General features: G+C 48.1%; 1 protein-coding gene and 1 long non-coding RNA gene across 3 annotated transcripts in view; one reads left to right on the forward strand and one right to left on the reverse strand.

The window, feature by feature from the left end:
• RNF220 (ring finger protein 220) overlaps positions 1-14,365 on the forward strand; it is a 222,693-nt gene that overhangs the window by 65,811 nt on the left and 142,517 nt on the right. The window lies entirely within an intron of this gene.
• LOC142657521 (uncharacterized) overlaps positions 1-14,365 on the reverse strand; it is a 152,432-nt gene that overhangs the window by 30,021 nt on the left and 108,046 nt on the right. The window contains exon 3 of the long non-coding RNA XR_012849937.1: positions 4,866-5,001. This is a non-coding gene — a long non-coding RNA (uncharacterized LOC142657521). The remainder of the gene's footprint in view (positions 1-4,865; positions 5,002-14,365) is intronic.

The raw sequence follows: 14,365 nt of genomic DNA on the forward strand, positions 1-14,365 counted from the left end.
AGGAGGTGTTTTTGCCTGAGCTCCGTATTTTCAGACGTTTCTGGTCACTGCGTGTGAACAGAGCCTAAGACAGAAAAATTATACAAATATGTTGGAAAATGAGGCACCCGCAGTGTCCCCCATAATATTGTTCTTTATCCCCCCATATACTCCGCTGTAATGGTGACGGTTTCCATGTTTCACCCCCGTCTTCGCTGGCGCTCACATACGATACTCTTATAATAAAGATTGTGGATGATTTCTGGAGCTCTTGAGATCCTCCCGGAGCAGCACAATAATCTGTAAAACAATCCCTGAGTAATGGAATATGTTTGTATGAAGAGCTTGCAATCTACACCCCCAATTTGTGCAGTATTGAAAGACAGCGGGACGTCCTCCATCGTCCTGGTCCCCCTTGCAGGACTAATCAGGGACATTTGGCGCTGAGCGTGTAATGATATTACATCTTGTTGCAGAGTTGTTTTCGAGGTCCCACCATCAACATTGGCTTTGACCAAATGCAAATAATGATGGTTATAGCCGGTCCCAGCGGAGCGCGCACATCCCATTCTGCGGGAAGCCTTATTACCGTAATGTTCCCGAGTAATATTAATAACCCTAAAAGAGGCTGCAGACAGGGAACAATGTCTGCCCGGAATAATTACACTCCACAGGCAGAGGCATAAAATCCCAGTGCCGGCAGCTTGTTAGGACCCGACCGCAAGGAGAGGGCAGGGGATAAAAGCAAAACCGGGGGGTACAGTTTCCATTCTCTCCGGCTGCTGTAAACGGGGCCAATTGCCTCTGTCCTTTATGATTTCATCCAAACACATGTGCAGCAAACTTTCCAGATAAACATACACTACACGGAGAAAAGTAAGTGACCCCTCCACGTTCCACTACAGGAGCTTTATGACGTCCCATTATAAATCCATAGACATTCATTTTTTCTATAATATTTTGGGGTCTGTGGGAATTGTTGCCCCTTAATCCAGAGGATCATTTGTGAGGTCAGACGCTGATGTTGGGGGAGGGGGCCGGGCTCGTAATCTCCGATCTAGTTCATCCCAAAGGTGTTGGATGGGGTTGAGGTCAGGACTCTGTGCGGCCGGTCAAGTTCTTCCAACCAAACTCCCCCAACCAACCAACAAACCAGCCGACCAACCAACTAACTAACCAACCAACTAACCAGCCGACGAACCAACCAACAAACCAGCCGACCAACTAACTAACCAACCAACTAACTAACCAACCAACTAACCAGCCAACCAACTAACTAACCAACCAACTAACCAGCCGACGAACCAACCAACAAACCAGCCGACCAACTAACTAACCAACCAACTAACTAACCAACCAACTAACCAGCCGACCAACCAACCAACAAACCAGCCGACCAACTAACCAACCAACTAACTAACCAACCAACTAACTAACCAACCAGTCGTGTCTTTATGGACCTTGTGCTCTGGGGCGCAGTCATGAGGAACAGAAAAGACTGAAATCGACAATTGTCCAGAACGTCTCGTGCGCCAAAGAATTAACCCTTCACTGGAACTAAGAGGCCGACCCCTGAAAAACACCAACATTACCCCTCCCCACCAAACCTTACAGCAGGCACAATGCAGTCAGGCGGGTAACGTTCTCCTGGCATCACCAAACCGAGACCCATCATCAGATGCTAGATAGAGAAGCGTCACCGCACAAAACACGTCAGATATTGAAGCGTCACCGCACAAAACACGCCAGATAGAGAAGCGTCACCGCTCAAAACACGGCAGATAGAGAAGCGTCACCGCACAAAACACGCCAGATAGAGAAGCGTCACCGCACAAAACACGCCAGATAGAGAAGCGTCACCGCACAAAACACGCCAGATAGAGAAGCGTCACCGCACAAAACACGCCAGATAGAGAAGCGTCACTCCACAGAACACGCCAGATAGAGAAGCGTCACTCCACAGAACACGCTGCTCCAGAGTCCGGTGGCGGCGGCTTTAACCCTCCATCTGACACTTGGCATTGTGCTTGGTGATGTTCGGCCCCCATGCCATGAAGCTCCCGGGCACAGTGTGCGGATGTTAATACCAGGTGAGGTCTGTACTCTGCAGTTATGGAGTCAGCGGAGTGTTGGTGACTTTTCTGCACTTGCTCCTCAGCACTCGGCCCCCCGCTCTGTAACATTACGTGGTCTGCACTTCGTGGCTGAGTTGCAGCGGTTCCTTCCACTTTACAATAATATCATTCACAGATGATGGGGGAAGATCCAGGAGGGGAGACATTTCCGGAACTCACTTGTTACACCGGTGATGTCCTATTACAGGACCGCGCTGGAGGTCACTGATCACTTTACCACGACCCGTTGTATCATCAATGTCTGTAACGTGACCGCAGGGCGAGTGCCGGAAGTTATACACCGGGGGGAGGGGGAAACACCGGAATACAATGATGAAGAGGGGGGCATATACTTTTCTCTATATTCTGTATATAGACTTGACTTTCCGGGGGTGCAGCGAGGGGACCTGACTGACTCTGTATCTGCTCTGGAGAGGGATTCTATTCCCTTATTTATGTATTTTAGATATAAAGCTGTTTCGTCACTGTGTAGTATAAACCTCATTTCTATTTTGTTCTGATCTCCAGTTCTCTAGATGCAGCCTGCAGTGTAAAGAATGGAGGTTGTCATGGCTACATCCTTGGTCCTGTATATGTAGACATGTAAACACTTTCTCCTAGGTCTGTGCTATACTAATATATCCCCATTACATGGATGAGGTTCAGGAAGCAACAGAATTATAGTAGAGATCTATACATGTCGCTAGACTTAGCTATGGCAACCAGAATGAAAACCTCCATTCTTTACACTGCAGGCTGCACTCAGAGAACTGGAAAACTGCAAAATAGAATCAGGGTTTATAGTGTCCTATTTTATGACTCAGGAGCTTTATTCATGGAAAGGTTTAGAAGAAATGTTCACATCTATCCAGCCTGTAACTGGCAAGGGATGAATCAAGTACGTGTCACATGAGTCATGAGCGTCCTTATCTGCGATACGCACTCAGTACCTGGATATAATATGTATACCATAAAGTAACGCAGCGTTCTGTATCTGGTGCACGCAGTTCCGTTACATCGCAGTCTATCGTATATTTGCCGTCATGTGCGATATCTGTAAGAGGCCCCCACCTGCCGGCAGCCATTTATAATACTGCTGTCCTCTTATGTGACGGACGGGCCCCCAGGAACCTCTGCACCCCCTACAGCTACACCCCTGGTACTGCTATATTGCTACTTCCTATTAGAAATAAAAGCGGACTGTCAGCACTGACGGTATTTGAGGGGGGGGGGCGGTGACTTTAAAATTGCGGCGCTTTTTTAAAAGCATTTCCATTAAACGTCATTGCTATCGATTACGTTTTGTTAACCGATGCGATTCCCTCTCTGGCACGCCGCTTTTCATCCCCTGCGGCTCTGAAAGGGTTAACACTTAACAGGCGGCTTAAATGGGAGAATATTGCGGCTAGAAGAGGCGGTTGTGTGGAGGGAAGAGACAACTCATCGGCCTCGACAGTCCCCGGTGCTCAGGCCTGGAATGGATCACAAGAGACTCATTACACAAAACAAATATTATCGCTCACTGAAATGATTTATGGCCAAAAATAAAATAAAAAACACACAAGCAATGGCGGCGCCCTCCCCCTCCCCCTCCCGCCTTATTGAAGCGTTATTTATGGTCGAAAGATGCCTAAATGAGAGCCGGCAGCTCCCAGCGCCTTCCACAGCAAACTCTTTACATTTCCAGTTTTATTGGCAACTTAAAAACATCTTTTTTTCGCCGCTCTCGCGCCCTCCTCCCACTTTTTTTTTTTTTACGATGGCGCACACGGAGCTGGCTCGATTTTAAACGCCGTTTGCGTGTGTCTTTTATAATAGACCAAAAATGAAACATAAAAAGACATCAGTCACTGCGGCTGCTGGAAAATCCGCTTTATATTTAAGGAACCAGATTGTCCTGTTTAATAGGAAACTTGACGTCCTAGAGAGCGTTTCCCCCCGAGATGAAAAGTCACGGGGTCTCCTCTTCTGTCAAGATCCAGCCGTTTCTTAGTTATATCTGTTTCTGGGAAAGCTGGGTGACAACCAATATGTCTGTGATGCCTCCTCTGCGATTGTCACTCAGCTTTCCCAGACCCCTGAATACGTGTTCAGCCCCCTTATCCATTTATAGGGGAGTTCTCATTCAGGTCTTTAGCAAAGCTGGGTGACAATCCCTGTGGGAGCTTTAATGGCGGCCACATTAGTCACCCAGCTTTCCCAGGCTCAGCGGAACATGAGGACAATTCAATATATTTTTTGGGGGAATTTTTGCCTTTTTATTTTAAGGGACATTCCATTTATTTGAACTGTGTGTCGCTTTACATAAGCCGCTGTGTACACGGTCATTAAAGAACCCCCCCACTTCCTATTTATTTTCCTGAATTGGGACCTCCAAGTGAACCAGTGTCACCCCCATCGCCCCCTCCCCACTCTCTGTTAGGTCTGATTTGCGTTTCTATGGAGCCTCTAACTATGCAATGGGTTAATTCAGCAGAACACCTGCAGCGCTGGCAGGCACCGGACGATGGAGGGGACGGGCGGCTGTGATGAATGGGCGCAGGGATCTGCTGGTGGTTGTATTCTAGCAGGACCCCAGCTATTCTATTGTCACGCCGGCAACTCCATAAATAAAAGGCGCACGGTCCCCTCCTGCTGATGACCACAGGAGGTTAACAGCTGTACATGGCATGACAAAGTGAGGCCCATTCAGAGAGAAAGTCCAAACTACAGGGGGGTAACAAGGCCATGCGAGGGGGGCACTGCGGCTGACAGACGTGTAAGAGATCTTACCATCAACGACACAAAGTCAATCCACTGCAAAAGGGAAAGTGAGAGATTTTCCTGCCTCGGCTCCACAATGGATCAGGGGGAAATGGAAGGATCCCCTCTGTGCTGGCGGCCAATGAGTTAATCCCATAATGTAACACTGCAACGAGATCAAATCCCCTAATAATTAACGTTGTGGTGATACCAGAATAACAACATTTTAATGGCCAATCAAAAAAAAAAAAAAAAAAAAGACCTAGGCGCCATTCTTGCTCCGGATTCAGGACCATCATACCTTGCAGCATTTTCACTTCTACCCCGGACGGACGAGTAAGAGAACTGCAGGGTGGGGGAGGGGAACTGACTACTGCTCTGAGCACATTTATCATCTGTTAAGTGATTGTCAGTTTTTGGGAAAATGGATGGTAACGATAGAAGTAGGAAGCCAACAAGCATTCTCCTCCTCATTTAAGGCTTCCCAGAAAATTGTTGACTAGGAGTAAAGTGAAATCATTACACGATGAGACGTTCTGCAACATCATCATCTACTTTGTTTTCAATTCTTCACCAGTTTTAAGATCTCTGCTTGCTGTCAAGGTGCAGTAATATTTAATGCTTACATTTACAGCTGGAAAACCCAGCCTGAACTTGTCCTGCTTACACAGCTGTTGGGCTTGTTACAATGTTTCAGTGTAGGTAAGAAGCTATTAGTCTGGAGCTGCTGCACTTAGAATTCTATAATTCTGATAAAGTGTAACAAACACATCAGCTGTGCGAGTAGGACTATGTCAGGAAGGGTCTTCAATGTTTCCATGCACTAAGAACTATGAGTAATTAGAATGCAATAGTAGATGCATTTCTTAGCTGCACTCAACGTCATTTTGTGGTCCCGGCCCTTTAAGTGCGTCATGTTTCTTTAAGGCCGGGATCACAGAGGGACATGAGTGCAGTTAAGAAACGCATCTACTATTGCATCCAAAATACATCTATAAAACCTGCAATGTTTTACACCAAAGGTTCTTGTCGCTGTTTGCAGACATCGGGGACCATGGCCTGGTGGGGGGAGTAGTCCTCTGTCTGTTGGAGATGTTCTGGTTATATAGACAGTGACAAGGTGACAGGAGGCGGTTATGGTGGATCTCCTCCCTGTCTGTCGGACCCTCTTTATGGTGACACGAGAACAGAAGGGATCTGACAGTTTGCTCCTCACACGTCCCCGCAGCTTCCACAGAAGACAAGGATGGTCTGTACTTGTCCAGTCCCCAGAATAATTCTTCTCATGCCGCAAGAACAATCAGCGCTGGTCGCAGTCGAGTTTGCAAACAATTTTTGGTGCATTTTTACAGGAAAAGAACAGATTTCCAGCGCAGAGAATCCTGGGAAATGTCATCTAGAAGCGAATGGCGGCAGCGAAGGAAAACATGTAATAATAGTATAAAAGTTTCCACACATCGAAGGAAAGTGAAATAATAAACTGATCCGGCACCTGCGGATTTAATTTCAACGCGACTCGTTTCCTTCCTCCGTTACATGTAGAAAACCCCAAGATTCATGGACGAAAGGAATTGACATTCCTACAACCATCCTAATAAGTGCGCGGGGCCATATGACCATCCTAATAAGTGCGCGGGGCCATATGACCATCCTAAAAGTGAGTGGGGCCATACGACCATCCTAATAAGTGCGCGGGGCCATACGACCATCCTAATAAGTGCGCGGGGCCATACGACCATCCTAATAAGTGCGCGGGGCCATACGACCATCCTAAAAGTGAGTGGGGCCATACGACCATCCTAATAAGTGTGCGGGGCCATATGACCATCCTAATAAGTGCGCGGGGCCATACGACCATCCTAATAAGTGCGCGGGGCCATACGACCATCCTAATAAGTGCGCGGGGCCATACAACCATCCTAATAAGTGCGCGGGGCCATACGACCATCCTAATAAGTGCGCGGGGCCATACAACCATCCTAATAAGTGTGCGGGGCCATATGACCATCCTAATAAGTGCGCGGGGCCATATGACCATCCTAATAAGTGCGCGGGGTCATACGACCATCCTAATAAGTGCGCAGGGCCATAAGACCATCCTAATAAGTGCGCAGGGCCATATGACCATCCTAATAAGTGCGCGGGGTCATACGACCATCCTAATAAGTGCGCGGGGCCATACGACCATCCTAATAAGTGCGCGGGGCCATATGACCATCCTAATAAGTGCGCGGGGCCATACGACCATCCTAATAAGTGCGCGGGGCCATACGACCATCCTAATAAGTGCGCGGGGCCATACAACCATCCTAATAAGTGCGCGGGGCCATACGACCATCCTAATAAGTGCGCAGGGCCATACGACCATCCTAATAAGTGCGCGGGGCCATACGACCATCCTAATAAGTGCGCGGGGCCATACGACCATCCTAATAAGTGTGCGGGGCCATACGACCATCCTAATAAGTGCGCGGGGCCATACGACCATCCTAAAAGTGAGTGGGGCCATACGACCATCCTAATAAGTGTGCGGGGCCATATGACCATCCTAATAAGTGCGCGGGGCCATACGACCATCCTAATAAGTGCGCGGGGCCATACGACCATCCTAATAAGTGCGCGGGGCCATACGACCATCCTAAAAGTGAGTGGGGCCATACGACCATCCTAATAAGTGTGCGGGGCCATATGACCATCCTAATAAGTGCGCGGGGCCATATGACCATCCTAATAAGTGCGCGGGGCCATATGACAATCCTAATAAGTGCGCGGGGCCATACGACCATCCTAATAAGTGTGCGGGGCCATACAACCATCCTAATAAGTGCGCGAGGCCATACGACCATCCTAATAAGTGCGCGGGGCCATACGACCATCCTAACAAGTGCGCGGGGCCATACAACCATCCTAATAAGTGTGCGGGGCCATATGACCATCCTAATAAGTGCGCGGGGCCATATGACCATCCTAATAAGTGCGCGGGGCCATACGACCATCCTAATAAGTGCGCGGGGCCATACGACCATCCTAATAAGTGTGCGGGGCCATACGACCATCCTAATAAGTGCGCGAGGCCATACGACCATCCTAATAAGTGCGCGGGGCCATACGACCATCCTAATAAGTGCGCGGGGCCATACGACCATCCTAATAAGTGTGCGGGGCCATACAACCATCCTAATAAGTGTGCGGGGCCATATGACCATCCTAATAAGTGCGCGGGGCCATACGACCATCCTAATAAGTGCGCGGGGTCATACGACCATCCTAATAAGTGCGCAGGGCCATATGACCATCCTAATAAGTGCGCGGGGTCATACGACCATCCTAATAAGTGCGCGGGGCCATACAACCATCCTAATAAGTGCGCGGGGCCATACGACCATCCTAATAAGTGCGCGGGGCCATACAACCATCCTAATAAGTGCGCAGGGCCATATGACCATCCTAATAAGTGCGCGGGGCCATACGACCATCCTAATAAGTGCGCGGGGCCATACAACCATCCTAATAAGTGCGCGGGGCCATACGACCATCCTAATAAGTGCGCGGGGCCATACAACCATCCTAATAAGTGTGCGGGCCATACGACCATCCTAATAAGTGCGCGGGGCCATATGACCATCCTAATAAGTGCGCGGGGTCATACGACCATCCTAATAAGTGCGCAGGGCCATAAGACCATCCTAATAAGTGCGCAGGGCCATATGACCATCCTAATAAGTGCGCGGGGTCATACGACCATCCTAATAAGTGCGCGGGGCCATACGACCATCCTAATAAGTGCGCGGGGCCATATGACCATCCTAATAAGTGCGCGGGGCCATACGACCATCCTAATAAGTGCGCGGGGCCATACGACCATCCTAATAAGTGCGCGGGGCCATACAACCATCCTAATAAGTGCGCGGGGCCATACGACCATCCTAATAAGTGCGCAGGGCCATACGACCATCCTAATAAGTGCGCAGGGCCATACGACCATCCTAATAAGTGCGCGGGGCCATACGACCATCCTAATAAGTGCGCGGGGCCATACGACCATCCTAATAAGTGCGCGGGGCCATACGACCATCCTAATAAGTGCGCGGGGCCATACGACCATCCTAAAAGTGAGTGGGGCCATACGACCATCCTAATAAGTGTGCGGGGCCATATGACCATCCTAATAAGTGCGCGGGGCCATACGACCATCCTAATAAGTGCGCGGGGCCATACGACCATCCTAAAAGTGAGTGGGGCCATACGACCATCCTAATAAGTGTGCGGGGCCATATGACCATCCTAATAAGTGCGCGTGGCCATATGACCATCCTAATAAGTGCGCGGGGTCATACGACCATCCTAATAAGTGCGCAGGGCCATAAGACCATCCTAATAAGTGCGCAGGGCCATATGACCATCCTAATAAGTGCGCGGGGTCATACGACCATCCTAATAAGTGCGCGGGGCCATACGACCATCCTAATAAGTGCGCGGGGCCATATGACCATCCTAATAAGTGCGCGGGGCCATACGACCATCCTAATAAGTGCGCGGGGCCATACAACCATCCTAATAAGTGCGCGGGGCCATACGACCATCCTAATAAGTGCGCGGGGCCATACGACCATCCTAATAAGTGCGCGGGGCCATACGACCATCCTAATAAGTGCGCGGGGCCATACGACCATCCTAATAAGTGCGCGGGGTCATACGACCATCCTAATAAGTGCGCAGGGCCATAAGACCATCCTAATAAGTGCGCAGGGCCATATGACCATCCTAATAAGTGCGCGGGGTCATACGACCATCCTAATAAGTGCGCGGGGCCATACGACCATCCTAATAAGTGCGCGGGGCCATACGACCATCCTAATAAGTGCGCGGGGCCATACGACCATCCTAATAAGTGCACGGGGCCATACGACCATCCTAATAAGTGCGCGGGGCCATACAACCATCCTAATAAGTGCGCGGGGCCATACGACCATCCTAATAAGTGCGCAGGGCCATACGACCATCCTAATAAGTGCGCGGGGCCATACGACCATCCTAATAAGTGCGCGGGGCCATACGACCATCCTAATAAGTGCGCGGGGCCATACGACCATCCTAATAAGTGCGCGGGGCCATACGACCATCCTAAAAGTGAGTGGGGCCATACGACCATCCTAATAAGTGTGCGGGGCCATACGACCATCCTAATAAGTGCGCGGGGCCATACGACCATCCTAATAAGTGCGCGGGGCCATACGACCATCCTAATAAGTGCGCAGGGCCATACGACCATCCTAATAAGTGCGCGGGGCCATACGACCATCCTAATAAGTGCGCGGGGCCATACGACCATCCTAATAAGTGTGCGGGGCCATACGACCATCCTAATAAGTGCGCAGGGCCATACGACCGTTCATGTCCGTGCAGCGAGCCCAGACCGCATTAGACATATTACCGGCCGCCATATCATTCCATGCTGGATAATATATTGCATATCGGGCGCCACGTTATAGCGCAGCTTTAGCCCCTTAAGGACGCAGACAATTTTGACCGTGAGGACGCAGGGAATTTTTTCGTTTTGCGTCACTGCGTTCCAATTCGCTTGTTTGTTTTTTTGCGGGATGAATTGTATTTAATAACACTATTTCGGGCTACATATATTTTTCTGGGGGGCATGATGAAAACCAAAAAAGACATTCCACCATTGTTATCTCAAATTTTGTCCGTTGCTGTCAATCACAGCCGTCCTCCCAGGGCGTGGGCAGAGACGTTGGGTCATTACTATGCCATATATATGCAGCGCTGGTCCTTAACAGCAGACGAGGACATATATACGGTGAGCGGCGCCAAGGTGTTAAAGATGACCGAGCAGAAGATCGTTTAATGGGAATGGCAAAATGAAAAAAAAAAAAAGCCCCTTTGGATAATTGCTATTCAGGACTGTGGGAAAGCTGAGTGACAATCGCAAGGTTTTAATGGCGGCCATATTAGTTGTCATCCTAAGTAACGCGCTCGTTCTCACGGCTCCTGGGATCATAACTTGGGGAAGCGTCAGGACAAGTTTTGGTCACAATCTGCGTGTGATTTGTTTTGACACAGAAAACTTTTTGTAATAAATCATTTCCCATCCTGCTGATTATTTAGAGATGTTTTGGTTGATATTCCGGCATCAGGACACAAACGCTGCCCCGAGTCCTCAGAGTGATTCAATTTGGAGACCTCTATTTACAGACGTCTGGCTATACAGGATCATTTATTGGATTTTCCATGAAACGCTGCTCCCTTAATTCTGTAAAGCTTGGTCTGCTCACATCTCCAGGGGTCCGGGCTGCAGGATCAGGTTGCTGAAAGATGCATCTATTTTGTTTCTATCTCTCCCTCTTCCATCAATGATCCCCCCCCCCCCCCCTCAGTAAACCATCAGACCTCTTATTTCCCGATCACATGACTATAAAGAGGCCGAGGTGCAGAGCATTTCCTCCTAAACTCGAAGCTTTTCCAGACCCCTGAGTGGCAAGTTTATCTAGTTATGCAGCAAGTGATCCACTACAGCGTCAATCTCGGATAGGGCAGAGACGTAACTTCCGAAATCTGTGCCAGGGCCCCAGACGTACCATGTCACTCATACCACGGCTGTCCTCTCACCTAATATTTGGGCCGCCTCATGCACCAGGGCCAACTGCAAACTCTGCACCCCCTATAATTACGGCACTAACGGAGGGTTTTGGTCTGCTGGACCTCATGGCCCCATTTTTACCCTTGAACTGGCCCAGTGGAGGATCTTGTGATGGGCCGGCCTGTGCACTGATAACTTCTGTCCTGATCAATAAACCGATCATTAGTGAAAAGCAAATGTCAAGAAAGATTCCGGTCTTTCCTGCTTTGCATTGGGGGTCATTTCATGACATTGTTACGTGGGACATTTACTGCTCCAGGACTGGACATGCCGTTTTCTTCCGTGTGGTCCTAGGTCATTATTCTCCGCTCAACCTCAAATGTTCCAAAGATTGTTGAAAAGAGCAGTCAAAAAATAAATAACGCAATAAGTAAAAGCGCTGGAAGCGGCGGGGAGCGAGAGGTAAAATAAATGCTGTCTTCTTGGGGTGACATATGTTTCACATGTTGAGTAAACAAGCGGCGTGAGGCGTCACACCACCCGACGGTGAAGAGGTTGGGGTCAGACCACTCCCATTGGGTTCAAGGAGAAGCCAAATCACACCAGGCAGAGATATTAAGTCATCGCCATAGGCGGACGCCCAGTGAATCCTCATGCATTGGAATGGACGTCCACTAGGATCGCCTGCTCTGTATTTCCCCGGATATTGTAAGATTTATGTTTTCCGGCATTTTAACCCACAATTTTCAGCATCTCCCCCTCGTTCCCCCACCGTCTGATTACTCAGCTGTTTTACAAATTACTTCAAAGCTCTAAGATGCAAAACTTTACCCACTGTGAGGGCTCCATCTGAATCCTGTATCACCTGTGTTACCGTCTGTGTGTGGTCCGGCTTTTTATATAAGCACAGCATCCAGACAACTGGGGGGGGGAGTCGCACATGTAGAATCTCAAAGCCAACTGTTCCCAAACCAATGGCGCTGATCGGTGCCGACCGCGAGTCTGTAGCCCGGCTGTCGATTACCAGTTGGTCAGGGGTAGATGACTTTAACTCTAGATTTATCTTCATGTAGATATTAGTGCGCTTCAATTTAGACTTTTACAAATAGAAGAGCAGCTACTCCGGGTACAGTCAGGACACATCTGCAGCGTGGGGGCACATTGTCCCCCTCACTGCCGCTCTGTGCCCACCATGTCTTGTAACCACATCCCAATGGCTGCACAAAATGTGTGACCGAGCAGAGCGACCATCTACCGGCTGCTAATAGATTTAATATCACGCTGCAAGTCAAGGAAAATCTCCAGCAACATTTACATTGATTTCTTTTAGAAAGTGACTCAAGAAAAAGGTTTTCTTTGAACTATTTCTTATGAAAGTAGAATTATGCATGATCCCAGTTACAAAGGGCATTGCATGGCAGAATTTACCATATAACCTGGGCCTATTAAAAATAAAAAAGCTCTACGTTCAATACCATATTACAGTTTATAGATGCAACAGATCTCCATGAAAAGCAGTCATTGTGTACAGACATTACTTATTCTGTATTATACTCCAGAGCTGCACTCACTATTCTGCTGGTGGAGTCACTGTATACATAAATTACATTACTTATCCTGTACTGATCCTGAGTTACATCCAGTATTATACTCCAGAGCTGCACTCACTATTCTGCTGGTGGAGTCACTGTGTACATACATTACATTACTTATCCTGTACTGATCCTGAGTTACATCCTGTATTATACTCCAGAGCTGCACTCACTATTCTGCTGGTGGAGTCACTGTGTACATTCATTACATTACTTATCCTGTACTGATCCTGAGTTACATCCTGTATTATACTCCAGAGCTGCACTCACTATTCTGCTGGTAGAGTCACTGTGTACATACATTACATTACTTATCCTGTACTGATCCTGAGTTACATCCTGTATTATACTCCAGAGCTGCACTCACTATTCTGCTGGTGGAGTCACTGTGTACATTCATTACATTACTTATCCTGTACTGATCCTGAGTTACATCCTGTATTATACTCTAGAGCTGCACTCACTATTCTGCAGGTGGAGTCACTGTGTACATACATTACATTACTTATCCTGTACTGATCCTGAGTTACATCCTGTATTATACTCCAGAGCTGCACTCACTATTCTGCTGGTGGAGTCACTGTGTACATACATTACATTACTTATCCTGTACTGAGCCTGAGTTATATCCTGTATTATACTCCAGAGCTGCACTCACTATTCTGCTGGTAGAGTCACTGTGTACATACATTACATTACTTATCCTGTACTGATCCTGAGTTATATCCTGTATTATACTCCAGAGCTGCACTCACTATTCTGCTGGTGGAGTCACTGTGTACATACATTACTTATCCTGTACTGATCCTGAGTTACATCCTGTATTATACTCCAGAGCTGCACTAACTATTCTGCTGGTGGAGTCACTGTGTACATACATTACATTACTTATCCTGTACTGATCCTGAGTTATATCCTGTATTATACTCCAGAGCTGCACTCACTATTCTGCTGGTGGAGTCACTATGTACATACATTACATTACTTATCCTGTACTGATCCTGAGTTATATCCTGTATTATACTCCAGAGCTGCACTCACTATTCTGCTGGTGGAGTCACTGTGTACATACATTACATTACTTATCCTGTACCGATCCTGAGTTATATCCTGTATTATACTCCAGAGCTGCACTCACTATTCTGCTGGTGGAGTCACTGTGTACATACATTACATTACTTATCCTGTACTGATCCTGAGTTACATCCTGTATTATACTCCAGAGCTGCACTCACTATTCTGCTGGTGGAGTCACTGTGTACATACATTACATTACTTATCCTGCACTGATCCTGAGTTACATCCTATATTATACTCCAGAGCTGCACTCACTATTCTGCTGG

The sequence above is a fragment of the Rhinoderma darwinii genome, chromosome 7 (assembly GCF_050947455.1).
Source record: "Rhinoderma darwinii isolate aRhiDar2 chromosome 7, aRhiDar2.hap1, whole genome shotgun sequence".
NCBI classification, from domain to species: Eukaryota; Metazoa; Chordata; class Amphibia; order Anura; family Rhinodermatidae; genus Rhinoderma; species Rhinoderma darwinii.